The 19,195-nt window shown below is 46.9% G+C and overlaps 1 protein-coding gene and 1 long non-coding RNA gene across 9 annotated transcripts in view; one reads left to right on the forward strand and one right to left on the reverse strand.

The window, feature by feature from the left end:
* The window catches only part of LOC143516479 (uncharacterized), a 39,508-nt gene that overhangs the window by 20,090 nt on the left and 223 nt on the right, over positions 1–19,195 (reverse strand). The window contains exon 1 of one of the 3 annotated variants that reach the window (XR_013131700.1): positions 5,935–5,995. The exons of the other annotated variants lie outside the window; for them this stretch is intronic. This is a non-coding gene — a long non-coding RNA (uncharacterized LOC143516479). Of the gene's footprint in view, positions 1–5,934; positions 5,996–19,195 lie in introns of those variants that run through there. 3 annotated transcript variants of the gene reach the window in all.
* pcbp4 (poly(rC) binding protein 4) overlaps positions 2,969–19,195 on the forward strand; it is a 61,624-nt gene continuing 45,397 nt past the window's right edge. For 2 of the 6 annotated variants that reach the window (XM_077008084.1, XM_077008092.1), the window contains exon 1: positions 3,319–3,529. The gene's annotated coding sequence lies outside the window, so the exon portion shown is untranslated. Of the gene's footprint in view, positions 3,113–3,318; positions 3,530–19,195 lie in introns of those variants that run through there. The other 4 variants (XM_077008076.1, XM_077008103.1, XM_077008068.1 and 1 more) reach the window with 3 other exon arrangements.

The raw sequence follows: 19,195 nt of genomic DNA on the forward strand, positions 1-19,195 counted from the left end.
GCAATTCCACAGCAATCTGATACTTTCGCACCTGCTTGGCAGCCCCCCCAGTCCCAGTCACACACTCCCAGCGAGTCGTAGCGATTTGGCCACGGCGTCATTTCGAGTGGGTGGTGCGAGTGGCTCCCCGTCAGCGCATTCATTGGCCACTTATTCCTCCCACTAGAGACCGAGCCATTTCTCACCGCCGCCCACACTCAGCACACCCGCCCGTACATCAGCACACCCACCCGTACATCAGCACACCGGCCCGTACATCAGCACACCGGCCCGTACATCAGCACACCGGCCCGTACATCGGCACACCGGCCCGTACATCGGCACACCGGCCCGTACATCGGCACACCCGCCCGTACATCAGCACACCCCCCCGTACATCGGCACACCCCCCCGTACATCGGCACACCCCCCCGTACATCGGCACACCCGCCCGTACATCAGCACACCCGCCCGTACATCTGCACACCGGCCCTTACATCAGCACACCGGCCCGTACATCAGCACACCGGCCCGTACATCGGCACACCGGCCCGTACATCGGCACACCGGCCCGTACATCAGCACACCGGCCCGTACATCGGCACACCCGCCCGTACATCGGCACACCCGCCCGTACATCGGCACACCCGCCCGTACATCCGCCCGTACATCAGCACACCCTCCGTCTGCCGTTTGGAGGCACCATCCCAAAGAGGGAACAGAGACACTTGGTACAGCCTCTCTAGGTTGAGCAATAGGCAAAGAGGCTCGGCTGGGACTGCAGCGGCAAAGTGTTCTAGGGTGCCCCCGGGTTCAGGCTGGGAATCCCTTAAAACGCGTTAGGCCGCCTCCTTCTCGGGAGGGTTTGGCAGTAGTGCCCTCCTCACAGAGTCAGCGGCCATCTGTGTGCTCGAGTAACAGACCGGCAAACCTCTGCCCTCTAAGTGCACGGATGCCCTCGACAATCTTTCAAAACGTGGAGACATACTTCACACACATCGGTGGGCAGACGTCCGCCGCCTCTCAGGAGCGTTAACCGGCCAGGTGACAGGACACATACCTATCATCCTGGGTACTCATCCGTGTGGGAAGACGTCTGGAAGAAATTGTTTCGAAAGCAACATAGGCAAAACAAACAAAAAAAGAAAGAATAATTCAGACCTGAACTCGGGACCCACTGTCAATTCCAAAGAGAGGCCCGTGTGTCTAATTGTAGTAAAGGTTAAGCACCTAAACACCGACAGTGATGGATGTGACGCAGATGTGCACCCAAGCCCATGAGCCACTGTGGCCAGGTACAGTAAATCATCTGCAAAAATCCACGAAAACCAATTATAGATGCTCAGACATGGCGAACACGTAAATGCCAGTGGATATTCAGGCCAGAAAGAAAGATGCCATGTGTAGTAAGGCAACCATGGCACATGCCCCGGGAACAAGACTGTACGTTGAGTAATAATGAGCAGACCATGGCTGCCTGCAAAAGCGGAGTGTAACTGCTTCATAATGTATTGTTCCACCATCTTGTTTGGTTTAGAGCCAAGCAGTCAAATAGCTCCATTGTGATGTCATAGACAAAAAATCATAAAGTATGTAATACCCAATATACTGACCACTTTAGTCCCCCCTAGCCATAAATTAGCATAAAACCAATATATTATTGTGCCATAATCACACCATGAGGAAATTCTTGTTCATTTTGGAAAAGCACGAAAGACACGCTCCTCTACTCCAGGAGCTGATTACCGTGGCAGCTGCTCACAGGACAACTGGACAGCACGAGGACACATATTGCATACAGCATGACAAGTGGAGGTAGACTCTAGCACCCTGGCCAGACGTCACTGGCCAGAAGGACTCTGCACTGGATTGGTCGTCTGTCGCCGGAGAGATCAGAGCAAGAGGAGAACTACCCCCCCCCCCCCCCCCCCAAGCCGGCTCTGTGTCAGTCTTACAGCAGGGGATCATTAATTAAAATACCCGGAGAGGAAGAAGACGGGGAGCTTGCTGAGCATGCGCATGATAGGCAGAACGTCTGTATATTGGAGTCATTCCATACAACAGCCACCAGGGGGAGGCAAATCCGCAGAGTTTGACCCAATGCAACCCTACACCATCTGTTATTTGGATTTCTTATGAAAGCAATAAATTAAGGAAATAATAATGTAAAAACACAGTTATTTTGCAATATCTAAACATTATATACTATAAAATAATACCACAAATCAATACTGTAACACAGTTGTTCTGTCGTTATTATTTTGTAATTACTTAGTTTCTAGTTAGTGGTTGTTTTCTTTCTCTTTTTTGCGTTTTGACAGTATCATGATTACAGAATATAAATCCATTTTACACATGGTTATAAATTGTTGATGGGTAAAGCCGTAACTAAATCTTTCGAGTCAATTTTGTGCCTCGTTTACACTAGATGGCGCCAAACTCAAGAGATAGAAGGAAATGCGGCAATGCCTGGTGCAGAATGTCGCTCGTTAGGTTTGATTAGCACATGGCTGCATTACAAAGCTGACCGAGTCTCTCACAGCTGCATATGAGCGCGACTCCCAAGAGTTCATGACTCCCAAGAGATTTTGTCACGACATTTTCAGATCTTACTCCGTTACCAAGTCAAAGAATAAATACACATTACACATTTTCGGTCACTTATTTATTAAAATCACTACGTATTTTTGTATGACTGTGGGAGAGAATATATTTTAAATTGGTTTAAATAAAACTATGAGTAGTTAATACCACTATTATTGTGCTTGATTTTAGAATAGGAATATATTTACATTCTGTTTATATTTAAAGGGTACTGCATAGTTAAAGATATGCAGTTTGTAGGATGAAAATCTATCAATTGTGTGATTTTGGAACAGGAATATATTTACGCATTCTATTTACAGTTAAAGGGCATTGCATAGTCAAAGATGCGCAGCCTATCGGACGCGCGCGAAAGTGCCATCACCTTTGGCCGGATCTCAACTGAAGTAATCGACACAGGGCTATCTCTGAACGTTTTACAGCACATGTGCATTTGTTCACTGCTAACCTACTGCGAATCGGCAATTCTAGGATGTGCATTTCGGACAATCGCCGTGCATCGACCTTTTTAATAATACCAGAAAGCGAGGTAGGTAAAAGCCGGGCACGATATTTTGGAATATCGTGGGAGTGAGGACAGCGAGGCTCGAGAATTCGATAATTAAACAAAAATAAATGCGCATGGAGTTCGAACAGTCCCCTCCTCGCGCGGTCTCCGGTGATGTGCTGTACCCATAGTGCATGGTTTTCATTTAGCCTCTCATTTATCTGTTGTAATTGGATAGGGTAGTCCCACGTCCGTGCATACATCTTTGCCCCCCTTCTTGCGTTCTCTCTCTCTCTCCCTCCCTCTCTCTCTCTCTCTCTCTCTGGCTTATTGTTCCACTCTGACATCAGGATTTTTTCTTACAGTAAAAGCCTCGCGCTGACAATGTGGACACCAGCCGGGAATATATAACACAATTCCGGTTTGTTTGATCTGCGCGTTCAAATCTACAATTAAAAGGTAAGACTATTTCTTTCTAACACTCTTTCCATCATATTATGACTAGTTTTCTGTCTGCGAAACAGATGAATATACCTTGGTGAATCGCGCAAGCAAAGTATTATACGAACGGGAGCGTTAACCATGTCACCGACTTCAAAAGATGTTGTCCCACGGGGGAACGCTGCCTTTCAGACGACACGAGCGACTTCAGCTTCCACCATACTAGCATTTCTGAACTTTCAAGAACTAACATGCGAAACCACGTTGGATTATAGACATTTACCATGAATGTGGCACAAGATCTAAGCTCTTTTAAAATGATTTTACTAACAAGTTGCCGAATGTTGAGCTCACTTGTCTCGTGTGGTGGAGAAATTCAGTGCAGGCTTCCTCAATGTAGATGCGAATGCTGGATTTATTAGAGTAAGCAGGACCAAGTCCTGCATGCGCTCACGAGAACAGGTAAACCAGTGCAAAGTAGCTTTAAGCTGCACGTCGACCCACGGGGTCGGGAACGCCTGAGATCGCCGTTCCCTGCTGTAGGCGACATATGGCACAGTCTGGACAGATGTGCGTGGATCCTGACGGTAGTTTGGCACGGCAGGCGAAGCACTCGTCTCCATTGTTAGCGGAGTGGCGGGGGGCGCGCGGCGGACTACACTGACATCGCAAATCTGCGGAGATGTCACACGGGCTGGAGCGTCCGCGAGCCGTCACGCGCGCGCGACACACGCCACTACTGGACGTTCCGTTTGATTGTGCGGCGAGTTGTTTGGTCGATCGGCCGACATTTAAACCTTCATAAAATAAGCAAAGCATGTGTGTTAATAAGTGTACGAAATGTATCGCAATACGGCATTTTTTACAGTGTGCTCATTTGCGCAATGTAGCAATTCAGTGGATTTTTATGACATTTAATGTAGGTGAAGAGTTTGGGGTTGACAGATAGTCGTTGAATAATTACTGACAGGAAAATACACATTTCAAAATCGCCTTGTTAAGATTCCAGTCTTGTATATACTGAATGTTTCTGTGATACTTCTGTTTAAGTAATACTGCAATAAAAAATTATGTATCACGGGTTAGGTTAAATAAGAAAATCAAACAAGAGATAGCGTATGATAAGGTTTTTCATGTAGCTAGAAACCCAACCAAGACGTAGCGTTTATCCTCAACAAACAAAAATGAAGACGTGATAAAGTCCTGTTGGCACTGGGGAAGAAACGACGCTTTGTGTGAGTGGTATTTCTCTGATACAGTCAGGGCCAAACAAAGAGTCCTGCAAACCGGCTTGTTCTGTAAAGATAAAGGTTCCTTGCTGGTGCTTTCACTCCGTATAAAAGGAAAGATGTGCTCTGCATGCTGCTTCATCTTGGTGATGCAGCCCTCAGTTGCGAGGGTGAAGGTTAGGGTTAGGGGTTAGGGGTTACTGTTAGGGTTGCTGTTGTGTATACTCAGACCTGTGTTATCCAGTGCCTCCAAGAATCCCCTTGAAAACGAGGTGCTAGATTTGTGGGCTAGCTTTTCAATAAATAAAGAACGCACTTCCAAAGTGCCATGTTGTGAAAGAGACATTAAAGTTGCCTCACCACAGTGTCTACAGAACAGTAATTTGAATATGACTGATTGATATTTGATTCAGCTGGGAACGTCTGAATGTCTTTTTTTTTGTGCTGTTGCATTCAAGTAATTGCATCTATTGAACCCAGAAGAGAACCGTATCAAAATCCAAAACGTGCTCCCAAAAATCATGATCAGGTTCAGTCACCTCAACCAGTTTAGCAGCGTTCATTCATGGAGGAATGGAATATGGAGGCATTCTAGATGTACATGCACTCTGCTCATTACAACTACAGAAAATAACATTAGCTTTGGTCTGAAGCGAAACCTTTAGTCGGCGTAAGACTATGTTGCCCACGTGTCAATAGCATGTTTTGTTATGTTTTTCTCCACAAAGCAAATTGTTTCACATCATGGGACAGAGCTGTATACTTTTGAGGAATAATAAATGATCACCGGACAGAAATTGTGCATCTTTTGATCATGGTTTGATTTTCTCTTATTGAACGCCCGGTGAGGAACATTGTCAGAATGATGTCACAGCTGCTCAAATGATGGTCCTCAAATGATGAAAGAAAACCTCGCCTCCCCAGGGCCGGAAAACAACACCGCAGCTCTGCCCCTGTGCTGATGTCACTTCCTGCTCTGCTATGTCAGCACTTGCCGGTGTAAATGGGCTCATCTCTGCAGTCTGCCATCTGCAGTTCTGGAAAGGAAGGCAATTAAAAAGTCCTGGGCCTATAGTAGGATTCAAACTACATTTCTATTTTGGTGTATTTTAATAGTTGGAATATCATTATTAGGGATTCCTGATTATGCCTTTAAAATGGTACGAAATGCTTAAAAAAATACAGGTCACTCACCACTGAAGATTAACCAGGAGTTACGGGTTTATGCTGGCCCGGGTCTGTATGGGCCCCTAACTGGGTCTGTATGGGGCCCCTAACCGGGTCTGTATGGGCCTCTAACCTCCACACTATGCTGCAGTCAGCCTTCCCAAATCCAGTGATCCGTATTCTTGCTAGCGATTCCACATTCCAAGTACATTTGCATACCATAAATCCATGTGATTAATGCAGATTTTCCTTTTTCACCTCTGTTTTGTTTACTTCCCCCTCCAGTGTTTGGAGTTCAAAGCTAAGCTTGGTGCATCGCCGAGCCTCACGGCAACCGGTGGTGGAGGCGGAGCCAGTCGCCTGTAGGCGGGGCATTATCAAACACAGTTGGGCAGAGATATTGATCATTCGCCTGTATGCTGGCATCAGTGGCCGGTACCTTGGGCCTCCAACGTGACTTCCCGGATTAGACACCCAAAAGGGCATGTCTTGTTGGACACGAAGGTCTCTAAGTGCTCCTATTCAAGCTTTTCCTTCCATTCCAAAGTACCTCTTCTGAGGAAATGGCGTGCTTTGATTTCATTAACACACCATGATATAACTAGACAACCGTAGCACACCACAATATAACTGTACAACCGTAACACACCACAAGAGTTCATCAAAATATGGAAGCTGGCACCACATTTTACTGCATATGCCAGAATTCAGAGTCAGTTTGAAACATAGTAATCATTAACAAAATGAAGCTTTTACTACACTATATATTAAACCGACAGGCAGGAATGCAAATCAGATTAATAAAGCCCACGTTACCAAATGAGTAATTGGTCCTCGGACACGTTTTCCACCAGTTCCTCCTCTTGCACAGCTTCCTCCTGCTAAATGAGTCTTAAGATCACGTGGGCAGGTTCTTGTACATGGTTCATTTATAGGTATAGCTCCCTGTACTAAATGTCATGGACTTGGAAACATTGCACATACAGGTACTTTAATTCCTAGACTGCATGCTGGCCGAGTCATCGGGGACGTTCGGCAGCACCCAAACTTCACTCCACCTGCTTAGCCGACAAACTAAATGCTGCTTGCCAGAGTTTCACAATCCGCAGACATCTGGTTCAAAAGCAGGAATGTGGCGTGGCTGTATGTTGTTGGTTTATCGGCCTGTTCCCACTTTGGTGGTGCGATTGTTTGCTTCTGTCTTGAGCCCAGGTCTAAACTTAGAGCTTCTTGTCTCTTGTGCTAGTTACTCGCCACTCATAACCACTTCAGTTGGAATTCTTTCCCCCCATCAGTGTCAAAGCTCTCCTTCCACACCCTCTTCTCTCTCTCTTACACACACACACTCACAGAAACTGTCCCCTTCTTCTCTCTCTCTCACACACACACACACACACACACACACACACACACTCACACACACACACACTCACACACACACACACACACACACACACACACACACACACACACACACACACACACACACACACACACACACACACTCACAGAAACTGTCCCCTTCTTCCATGTCAAAACCCCATTTCTGAGCAAGTAGTAGTAATGTAGAAAGATGAAGGTGCATTTTGACCACACAGATGAATGTTTTGACCTGCACTGAAGCCAACGTTGGGGGAGGCGTTTTCATGCTACACAAACGCTGTTGTTTGTACCGCTGTAGTCCTGGGGGATGGTGAAATATTTGTCTTAGCCTTTATAAGTCTGTAACGTCCAGCGTTAAACAGTGCTGCCCTTTACATGAAGAAAGAAGACGCATATTGTTCTTGGTGAGCCAGCACCATAGAGCGCAAGAGAGACAATCTACCATTCTGAACAAAAAGCCTCTTCTTTGCTTTAGGAGAGAATGAGGTCGCTGTTAATTGAAAATCAGTCACATGTTAATTAGTGTGAGATTCTTTTATTCACCCCCCTCCCCCCAGGAGTTACCCTAAGCAGTACTGTCCTTCATTAATGCATGTTAATGTCAGAGCTTAGGGCTATGTGCTGCCTTAAAAATGAGATTCAACAATCCTTCCTATCAGAAGGGACATGAATCTTGACATTCAACTAACAACATGTAACATAAATATGACTGATTGTGGATTTGGTTATTCTTTTTCATTGTTTGGACAGAGGGCAGTAGGCAAAAAACTAGTAAAGAAGTTTGACGAGTGATTACATTTCTTGTCTTAATTATTTAGTTTGTCAAATAATTTGTATTTTTGTAAAAGTCTGCCAACTACATACAGAGACAATTATTTTGTTGAACCTGTAAATGTTTTAAATTATTTACCAGATAAGTGACAGCTAATGAAGAAATAAACAGTTGAGAGGCTGGAGGTTTTTAAGGATATAATTATTTGGACGTGTGTATCGAACACCTGCTCTGCCAAACAGAATGCTTGCCATTCTCAATTAAAGTCAGGTACCAGGAGGACTGTCACACCGTGTCTAACTTATCACCCTGTTTCCACCATTACAAGCCCAAACACTCACACACACCAGAGCTCTTTGGAGAATTTTCCGGCAAGTACGTTTACGAGCTCCAGGGTGTCTTCCCTTTGCCTGATTGGTCGAGGCCTTCACTGGGAGACACACTGATCGAGACGCAACTCCTGGTCAAGCCTTTACTCTTTCCACGTTAGTAGAGGGACACCGTGTTGGGGAGCACGGCTGCTGGAGGTGAAAGGGAGGAGCAGTTAAGAGGAGGACATGGAGGAGGACGTGGAGCTGGAGGAGGACATGCAGGAGGACATGGTGGAGGACGTAGAGGAGGATATGGAGGAAGAGGAGGTGGAGGAGGAGGACGTGGAGGAGGCCTCGTTTACAATCACTCCGACTCCACAGAGGGAGGATCACATTGGAAGGGAGCTTAAATCTTCTGTCTGACTTACAGAGGGGGGTTGGGCACAGGGGTTATAGGTTAATAACTGACCAGAAGGAACAGGGGGAGGGGGGCTTGCTTGACACGCCCCGGTGGCTGATAGCTTCTGGAGAGCGTCGAGATCTTCACACGCAGTCAGCAGACGGCACGGGAGGAGCAGAGAGGCAAGACTGCCTTTTTGTAAACGTATCGCGCTATGGCTGTTATGATGCTCCCGCATGGATGAGAATGATGATTTAGAGAATATGTGAACACATTTGTTAAACATGCAAAATCAGTCACCAAAGTGTATTTGTAATTAGTCAAATCAGTGTTCCTCACTCTCCATGGTGTTAACTACAATTCATTTAATCTGTGCACTCTTCTCTACTAGCATATGCTTCAAACAAAAACAGCCAATACAATAAGTAACTATTAATTCTTAAAAATGCTTATAATCACATACAGGACAGGAATATGTTGTCCTTGAAATGACACTATGGCCCAATATGAGCCTATAAACATGTCCATTTTGGATCATAACTGCTGGACTGAGAGACACAAGCTGGAAGCTCCAAAGCCCAGTCGGCCTCCGATTACCCGTGCAGAGATGAACGTCTGCTCACTCTTCCAGAACTTTGTAGGATGACCCTGGTGAAATGCATTAAAGGGGTGAGCCAAGTCTACCGGTCCTGTAAGTAACAAACCACCCCCCACTGTTCATCCCGTCCCCACAAGCTCAACACGTCTCTCCTCCGTATGGATCCTTCCAGGCTTGGTCAGGCTATTATGTCAAGGCGAGCCCTGACCCCAACAACCAGGTTCTGGCTCTCTGGGCTCATAGGGTTCTGCACTTGTGTTCAGCGTCTCAAGTCACCGGTTGTGTACCCAAACCATGGAGACGGGTTGGTCCTGCTATGAGCCTGGTGTTCTTTCACTGGCCCAGTTGAAAGGTCCAAACATGTTTGACCTAGGAACCCTACCAGTTTAGCTCTTTTTGTTTTAACTGAGGCACATTTATGCAAGGGTGAACAAGACTGCGTACTATGTCAAATGGGGTCAGGGAGGGGGAGACGTCCCCACTGACTCCCTCTTTAATTAAGTTTGGCAGGATGCTCAATGAGGTAGGCCAATCTCAAAGAGTTAGGTCATGCACGATGAAGTGGTACTTCTGGAAATTTCTCAGAGCTTATCGAAAGGCACAAATTAATCCTCAGGCATGTCTAAAACCCACTTCCCCTGCGTCATGCTTCGGGGACCCGACGCTACCATTATCTTTCTTAATCGAAGAAACAAAGTCTCCGGCCAAAGCGTCTGGAGGGGCGGCCGAGCGAGCCCGACGTCTCGCCGCGTCCGCCTTTGTCACGAGTGTGGGCTCGGAGCGAGAGCTTGCACAAAAAAGGCATTCTTTCACTTCCTGCTCAGCTGTGTGGCCAAGCAAAGAGGGCCCGGTGCTCACGTGTGGTGGAGAATGCTCCCCTGGGCCAGAGCCATGGCGCTGGCGGGGTGGGGGGTGGAGCCAGAGAGCGGGGGCACATGCATGCACGGCTTTATTCACTGGTGCGCCAGCCGCAGCGACGCGACGCGATGACAGAGCGGCCACTGTCCTGGCCAGCACCCATCATTCCCCGCTGCACAAGGGACGGCATTGTGCGAGCACAACCCCTACCCCTCCCCCCCACCCTGCCCCGCCCGTCATGGCGTAACACGGAGACAGCGACGAGGAGGTCCACAGCCCGGCGTGGCGAAAGATTCCCCTGCTTTTTCTGTCCAGTTCCCTTTCTCTCTCTCTCTCTCTCTCTCTCTCTCTCTCTCTCTCTCTCTCTCTCTCTCTCTCTCTCTCTCTCTCTCTCTCTCTCTCTCTCTCTCTCGCCGCTGGGCCACGTATCCGTTCTGACTGGGGGAGAGGAGGGAAGATGGAGAAGGGGGAACAAGAAGAGGCAGAGGGGCGGGGCTGCAGGAGCAGAGGGGCGGGGCTGCAGAAACAGCCATCTTGCCAAGTTGGTAGGAAGCATCTATTCGCTTGCTGGATTTAATATCCTAATGTGCTCCTGGAATAGCAGATCTAATAAGCAAACAGAGAGGGAGAGAGATGGAGAGAGTGGGAGGCCTTTCTCAGTAATGAAAACTGGCCAGATCTCTCAAGCAGTGAGGGGGGCAGTGATGGGGCGGGAGGGGAAGAGGGGGGGGGCTGAAGGCCTTCAGTAAATGACCAATCCCAAAGAGAGTGACACATGTATCTCCAAAGGCCCTTAGGAATCCCAATAACATAGTTGATTCATGCGGCAGACATGCGGCATTAGCAGGATGTAACAGGGAGTTTTGTCGGGCGTTTTGCTGAAGTGATGTGGTCTGTTTAGCTTCTCACAGCCAAGACCATGGAAGTCCATGTAAGGGGCACTGATCTAAGATCAGTTGTCTAAGGCATGTAAATAAGGTGTTCTCATCCCATAACATCCACAGAGTTCTGTTACCTGACGCTTTGTGGGTCTTTAATTGTACAGTGTGGCTCATGTGTGTTCTTAGGCAAGACTCCCCCCCGGTCTGTACTCCTTCAGTGTACCTGCCTTTGCCAGCAATCGCCCAGCAGATCTCTCTACTATCGAGCTCCAGAGATGCAGTGTCAGTATGAATTAGGGATGAGACAGCCCTGCAGCTGATGGCTGCACTCATTTTTGAAGATATAATCATCTCGCCACATGACGCTGGTTCTACGCCCACTGCGCTACGTCACTACCACCCCCCTACTCCCACACTCTGCGCCCTAATACTCACTAATCTCCATTACCATCGCGGCAGGGCTCTCCAAAATGAATCGATTAGGGTGACCTACTTCCCATTATGGGGTTTATAAACATGCGAGGACTGCATAAAAGTTTGTGTGCACACAATTATCTCATGGCAGTGTGAGAAGAGTACTACTGGGATACCACCAGCGCTGCTAACAGGATCAGGGTCATACATGCTACATTCAGGCACACAACCATCCAAATTTGGTTGCAGATATAGATTAAAAGAACCCCAAGAGGTTCCCAAGTATGGAGGTTTTCCGCGGATCACGGTTTATCTCTCAGCCACAGTGCCAGCCAGGCTCAACACGCCAAGCTTGAGTGCCACGACTCCAAAAATCAACGGCCCGAGTAAACCAACCAACGGCCCCCAACTCCTGAGATCCTCTGGAGCCGAGAACGAGTCGCTCCGTGTTGGCGAGGCAGAATGGCAGCACCATATGGTGACAAACTGAGACATCGACACGTTACAATAAATAACAGAAGAAATGAACAGATAACACGAGGGGGGCAGGCACTAGTGGTTCTGAGTTTGCACTTGAGGCAGTGCAGATCACAGCGCAGGAATGCGAGAGCTAGCGCTTTGGCTAACGTGTACCTTTACTTGTTTGTGCTTGTGTACTTCAGTACTGGAGATCGAGCACGCCCCCCCCCCCCCCCCCCCCCCACGCTACACTGCGGGTGGCAACGCCCGCGCGGATAGGCTAAGGCAATGGCTGTGCTGGAGATGCCGCCGAATCCACCAATCGCGCGAGAGTGCTGCCGCTGTGCTCCTAGCTGCCTCTCGCATGCTTTTGATCAAGTCCCGAACCCAGCCGCTGTTGCATCACCCTCTTCCTGCACACCGGGGGAGCCTGCTGCAGATACCCAAGCATGAGACATCCCTCAAAAAAACCCCGCCATTCTCTCTCTTTAATGGCCGACTGGGGCGTTCTGACAGCGTGTCACATGCCGCCACGCACCTGTCTTAGAATGGCCCGCACCAGCCACACTCCCCACGTGCGGTCGCCATGTCCGGCCTGTGACAACGCCAGATCGGAACGAGATGAACTCCCGGCCCGACAGCAAATAACCGCTGGTCCCTCGCGCTACGTTTCGGTTGGTCGAAGCTAACACCTAAATAACCGCACCAGGGTCTCCGTGTGCAACTCCAGAGTTGTATAGGCAGGTGGGTGGACGTTCATACTTCCTACAGAAGGGAGGGGGGTTTTGGGGGGGGGGGGGGGGGGGGGGGGGGGGGGCAGAGAGACGTCGCAATTTTCGCCACCGAGGCTAAAACTCCGGCATCTCGCAGGAAAACTGTCACCACATCCAGAGGTTGGGGGCTTGTGGGTGGGGGGTGGGGGAATAAATATATTTCCGTTTCAGCACAGGTCAGAGAATTTCAGCATTTCCCATCTCATGCTTTTGTTTGCAGTTTTTCCTTGTTTCTTTTTTTCTTTTGGGGGGGGGCTTTTTTTCTCGCTCCCTTCTGCCAGCTGAGTGCCTGAAATATTTAACAAGGCTGTGCTATTTTTGGTTTGCTGCGCTCTCTCTGTACGTGTGTTCCCCCACAACCACCACCCTCATGCAGCCCCTGACTCCATGTCACTGGCTCTGGGTGCGCTGGGGGTCCTGGACTGAGGCCGTGGCAGGTGGGCACGGTGTGCCGGCCCCGCCTCCTTGCAGCGTATCTGTCCAATGGTGCGCAGAGGCTAGAGATGGGAGAAGAGCACGGCAGTCACGCGTGCAGCGTTCAGCCAGGGCTCCCAGCCTAGTGGTGTGCATGCTAATCAGATCTCCAAGCATCCTGCCTTTGTTTTTTTCCCTCTGTTTTTTTCCCCTCCCCATCTTTGTTGTCTCAAACCCCCCCCCAACTGGCCCTGCACCTGTCAATCAATGTGACGGACAGATGGGGTGTTGCAGTAGGAAAATCTGCATAATAATCTGCTGTTGTCCCAGACACAGGGCTAAGAGTATGTATCTAGAAACAAATCTCAAGAGTAATGACATTAACTATTTGTCTGCTTAACAGATAGGGTATGACTCTATAATCTCAATATGTAAACACAAAAAGGCTGCCCATAATAATCATTGGATCAGCCAGCTCTGGGATCATGCGTGAGGACTGTAACTCACAATGGTGTAGAATAAATCTCAATGAAAATCCTGAACGCCAGCGTGGGGCTCTAGACCCAAGCGATGCGGGAAGCGGTCGGCGGTTCTTTGGCTTGGCGCACACGGCAGGAGGAGGAGGAGGCTACTGGGTCTTTGACGCTCCGCGGCTGCCGTTGGCACACGGACGCCGTGAGGCGTGCGGGAATGCTTTCGGATTACTGCCTCTGTTTAAACAAGCAATTCTCCGGGCAGTGCGGGAGCTCGGGAGTGTGTGGACGCCCTCAGAGAATGTCCCCTGGGGTTAGATGGAAAGGTTAGGTTCCTCCGAACTGCCTGGTTGTTTGGAAGTGGGAGAGTGCTCTGACTGATGGCCTTCCAGAACTGCTTTGACAGGTCTTTCTCACTCCGAGCACGGCGTGGCACGCTGGCCCTGTGCTGCGGACATAAAAGCCGGTTTGAATTCTCCCCAACTCCCACACAATTGCCTGTGGCCCCTGACAGACCTTATGCTGTTTGGAGGGGAGTTTGTCACTTTAGGGTTGTTATCAATCTTTTCTGTTCCAGAATGATCTGCACACCACTTAACACGCAATTTCTGGGCATGAGGTATGCTAGATTATCCCACTGGTGGTCTAAACATCTTTGGATTAAATGATTTAAATCCTGGATTTTTTTTTTTTTGAGTCAAAAATAAAGAACAATGTTTGGATGGATACTTTTCCATTGTTCGTTTCCTGCTTTCTTTATGACTCACAGGCATTTTAGTGGTTGGATGGGATCTAAAATATGTCCAAAAAGGGGAACAATTAAAGTCAGTTAACAAGACCTCAGCTGCCACAGCTAGCTTTTAGGTGTAGGTTTTAGGTGTATGTAGCCGTGTATGCTTTGCCTGTTCATGGTCAACTATAATTCTAAAGCTTACTGAAGGTTTACTCAGAAAACCTCAGTCTTTTTCTCTAGCACATTTATTTCAAACTGTTGCTGTTCACATTTATCAGTGTTTGTCCACTGACTCACTGAGAGGGGACCGAAGGTCAGACACCAGACTGCTTTCACAGCAGAATAGCACATTTCAATTATTCTCATTTCAACTTCTGTCTGATGCTGTCGAACGGTCATTTACAAATCCCGGTAGCTGTTTTAGAGTGCCGATGTTTATGGACACACATTCCAGGCAATGTAGGTGCCTATACAAGCCAAGCTTTTTCTTAACATTAACGGCACTGTTCTGACACTGTGGCTCCCGAGCAATGTCAAGGAGATAAATAGCTGATAAAATTCACATAATGCTTCACCTTTTTTCACACTGTGGTTCAGACACATTCTTAACATGTTATCGGAAAACTGGACTCAGTTATGTGCAAATAGTGTAACACAGATAAACTAATAGGGTAAATTGTGGCCTACATAATATTACAGCTGAAATTGGTCATCATTTATACGCTTACTTTATAAAAGATCAGTATCTACCTAAAAGTCACAGGTCTGTGCTCAGAATTTAGTAAAATGGAATTTTGACTCTGCACGGGTCTGTTGAGAGAGGCTTCGGGCTAATATCGTTGTGCGGAAAGAGAGCTCACGGCTCTCCTGAGACCCACACATCAGCCAAGCCCATCGCACCGCCTGCGACATTGGCCAAAGGAGGATGGAGACGTCCCTCCCTCGAGTCACACGTGTGCCTTCATCTCAGCTCCGCACCGTGTGGAGGGAGCCTGGGAACGGGAGTCTCATTCCTGCTCCCAGAGCCTCAGAGGCAAAACACAAGTGCCTGAATTGGAGTTTTAAAAAAGAAGCTTGACACGAACATCTCCTGATGGTCTCTTTAGTTGCTTGTTTATTTACTTGTTTGTTTGTTTGTTTATAACTGGAGTCCTTTGAAAAGCTCAGGGATACTGGAATGACTGAAAAGGGTAAAGCCATGCAGCACAGTAGCCAGGAATCTGAGTGCGCGTAATAAAATTAAGAATAGCTCGGCTCGAATTACAACCAATTCAGGCACAAGGACAAAACGTACGTCTGCAGTTTGTCATTATAGTCTTTTCTGGACTGCCAGCCCACCCAGAGATCAGGTGATGTGACATAATCGGTAGAAAGGAGCACCAGCTTCACCACTGCTATTCACCACTGCTGTTCACCACTGCTGTTCACCACTGCTGTTCTTCCATGTGCTAACTTCGGGTTTGACTTTGGCTATAACGTTTATGGCCTGTGGTTTGTGAGCTGTATAATCTAGAACACTGCCATGGCATTTACCACGTGGTACATAGAGTCATCGGTTTCGGAATCTCTTGATCCATTTACGTCCTTTATCTGCACTTATCCTCATCTTAACCTTTCACCCCTTTTAGTCTGGCCGCTTTAGGCCATCTCAGCAGGACATAAAATATCTTGGTAGGGTTTTAGGAAAAGTCCTGAAGGAAAGGACTCCACTGATTTAAGATGCTAATTCATGCATTCATCTCTCTCAAAGTATAATTCTGAAATTGTAATACTAATTTATACACTCTTACCAAGTTACACACTGTCTATTAACAAAAATGGCACACCTCAGATGCCATTTTATTTTTCTTAGTCAGGATACGGAAGTGGAATCTGTAAAGGTTTCCGTTTTCCAACCACAGGATAAAAAACCTGCATTACCATTTCAAAACCTCAAGACCTTCTCCATTATGGACCTGCTGCTCCTTCCTGTGTGAGTAACAAAAATGCAGTAATCAATGTGCAAAACATCGTATACATTTCGATGGGGCTCTATAAAAAAGGCAGAATTCCTGTAAGCAGTGGGCAAAATAGGTATCCATAACCTCCAGTGCCTTGCTGTTAGTAGACTATCGATCATTTACCCCGCCACACCCTGCCCTGCCCCCGCTCCAGAGTCCCTCTGTCTCTCATGGGTTCTCAGGTTGCTAGCATCATTGTCAGATAGGGGGAACTGGGGTAGAATAACAGAGCAGCCATGACCTTCACCCTAGGACAAGGTCAAAGGGTTCAGTAAGGTTTTTTCGACCAAACAGAGGGCGCTGCCTTTCTCCACACGACGCTCAGGCCAGGTGTGGTTAGTGAGGGTCAGGTTTTGGATGAAGGGTAACATATTGACAGCAAGGAGGTCGCTCTGTTGTGTTGCTGTGTTTCTCTGCCGTGGCAAAGTGTGCATAGAGGAACCGAAGTGGATAGAACGTGAGTGAGAAACTGGGAATTTGTTGTCAACTTAAGGCTGCACAACCAATCCTTTTGTCCAAAAGTTGGTCCCGATATGTCAGGTAATTTGGAATTAGGGCTGACAGATGACAGACATCAACAGAATACAGCCTAGGGCCTTTTAAATGTCCTTAAGATGTTCTGTGGGCCCCATGTCTCTAAGGCCATCCGATCTCATGGGAATCACATGATTCATCACATGATTACTCAGTGTGGAGAGCAGTGTGAAGGCCTTTAGAAGGTCTCCCATGCCTTCGACCTTGTGATGCTGCCACAGTTTGGGCCGAATAATTGGCATAAGACATGCCCTTAGGATGTTTACAGATAGTCCACTACAACCAGGACTTGCGTGCAGATTTGTCGAGCTTCAGCGCTATTGATAGTGAAGAACTACTCTCAATATATCTGATTTTTTCTGTTTGACTTGGAAAAAATGACAGATTGGCTTGTTATGAAGAAAAACACATCCATCATGCTTTTTTTCTCCAAATGTATCAACATGTTTATTGACTTGCAAATAACCTACAGAAGACATCTCACCGGGGATGTGTGGGGAAATTACGACTTAGATTGAAACTGGAGTGTATATCAAACATTTGTCAAGTTTGTCTTTGCCATGCATTGATTAAAAAGCTTGGTAAAAGAGGCTCATCTAACAGATCCTTTGTGTGTGTGTGTGTGTGTGTGTGTGTGTGTGTGTGTGTGTGTGTGTGTGCCACTGTGTTGAGACGGAAGCATTGGGATTCACTGCTATACAGATGTCCATTAGTTTAATTGAATGTAGGACCGGCAGACTGGTGGAGAATGTCTGGAAGGAGAGGCGGGGCTAAGGCGGGGCCAAGAAGACAAGCCTGGCCAGATGAGTCCATCTCAGGCAGTAACAAGATTGTGGTCTTCCATGCATTAATGCCCACCCGCACCCCTCATAATCTGCACTCTGTTTAACCCTTGCAGAACCCTCTGCACCTGCTGCCGTAATCCATTATGAATGATTGGGGGGGGGGGGGGTCCAGAGGATGGTCGCAGTACTGGCCCCCAGGGGCTGAGAATAGTCATGCCTTTTTCCTCACCATACAGGAACCCATAAAGGGATCTATACAAGGCTTGTATAGGGACAATACAGAGACCCAGATGGACTGGGGTCTACAGGAACCAGTTGTGCAGTTGTTTGTTAATGTCCATGTAGTCAAATGACTGTAAGCAGAACTACCAACATTCCCACATACAAAGAACCTAAAGAAATGATTTGTTGTTTGTTTAAACAGTGCTATTATAGAGCAAGCACAAGCAGTGACATGAAGTGCTGAGAAGCAACAATATACTTGTGAAGCAATAGGAATGTTGCAAAGCACTAATAGTGCTTGAATAGAATAGCATTTTTTTGCAGTGGGAAATTTGCATTCTTACTAAATTGCAATTTTGAAACAAAATTATTAATCATTCATCCATAGCTCAGAGGTTGACTCACACCTAGTCTGTCTGTTGAAGAGGTACATTGTTAAAGTAGTCCCAGATACCACTCAAAAGATATTTACAGCTTCTGTTTTAGCTTCTGAAATATTTATTGTACATTTTTCATTGCCTCTGATATAGTCTGGAACTTTGCTTACATTTCATTATTTGTAGCCAACTTCCAACACAATGGTCACATAGGAGACTAGAAATAAATGAATTATAATTATAAATGTCTATTAAATACATTTTTGGATGAGGTGCACAGGTGCCCACGCATCTGTATTGTTGCACATAACCCATTAGTGTATATTCTTAGATATTTAAGATTTGCTTCATATTTTTGTATTTTTCAATTATACCACCCGTTATTATTCTTTCTTATCACCATATGGAGTTACCCAGGAAGTTCAGGTTGAAATAATTAGAATATCCAATAGAATATGTGGATTTTAATTAGGAGGAAGATGCCCACTTCAGGTATCTTGGGACCATGTTCAATAAGCTGCCTTTATCTGGCACAGTTCTGCTGGGGTAACTCGGATACTCAGACCCATATTAAAACAAGGCCCGTTGTTTTGTGCCCTTGGCGGGCATTATTATGACCATAACGACATTGAGAGCCAAATTTGCTTACAAAAGGAATACATGTGATAGAAAGAATGTCCGTATTTCGTGATTTAAAAAAAGAAAACAAATCAAGAGAAAAACATTCAGTGTTATTCAGGTATGGCTGTTTGACGTTACATTGCTGTATTGTTTAGGGATGTGTATACTAAGGTTTATTGCATGCTACAGTGAACTAATTAACAGTAGGCTACAGATGGTAGCACAAAAAATCAGGTTTAATAATCGCTAATTGAATTGCATTATTATTACCTTGCTTAAA

The sequence above is a fragment of the Brachyhypopomus gauderio genome, chromosome 1 (genome assembly GCF_052324685.1).
Source record: "Brachyhypopomus gauderio isolate BG-103 chromosome 1, BGAUD_0.2, whole genome shotgun sequence".
Taxonomy (NCBI): Eukaryota; Metazoa; Chordata; class Actinopteri; order Gymnotiformes; family Hypopomidae; genus Brachyhypopomus; species Brachyhypopomus gauderio.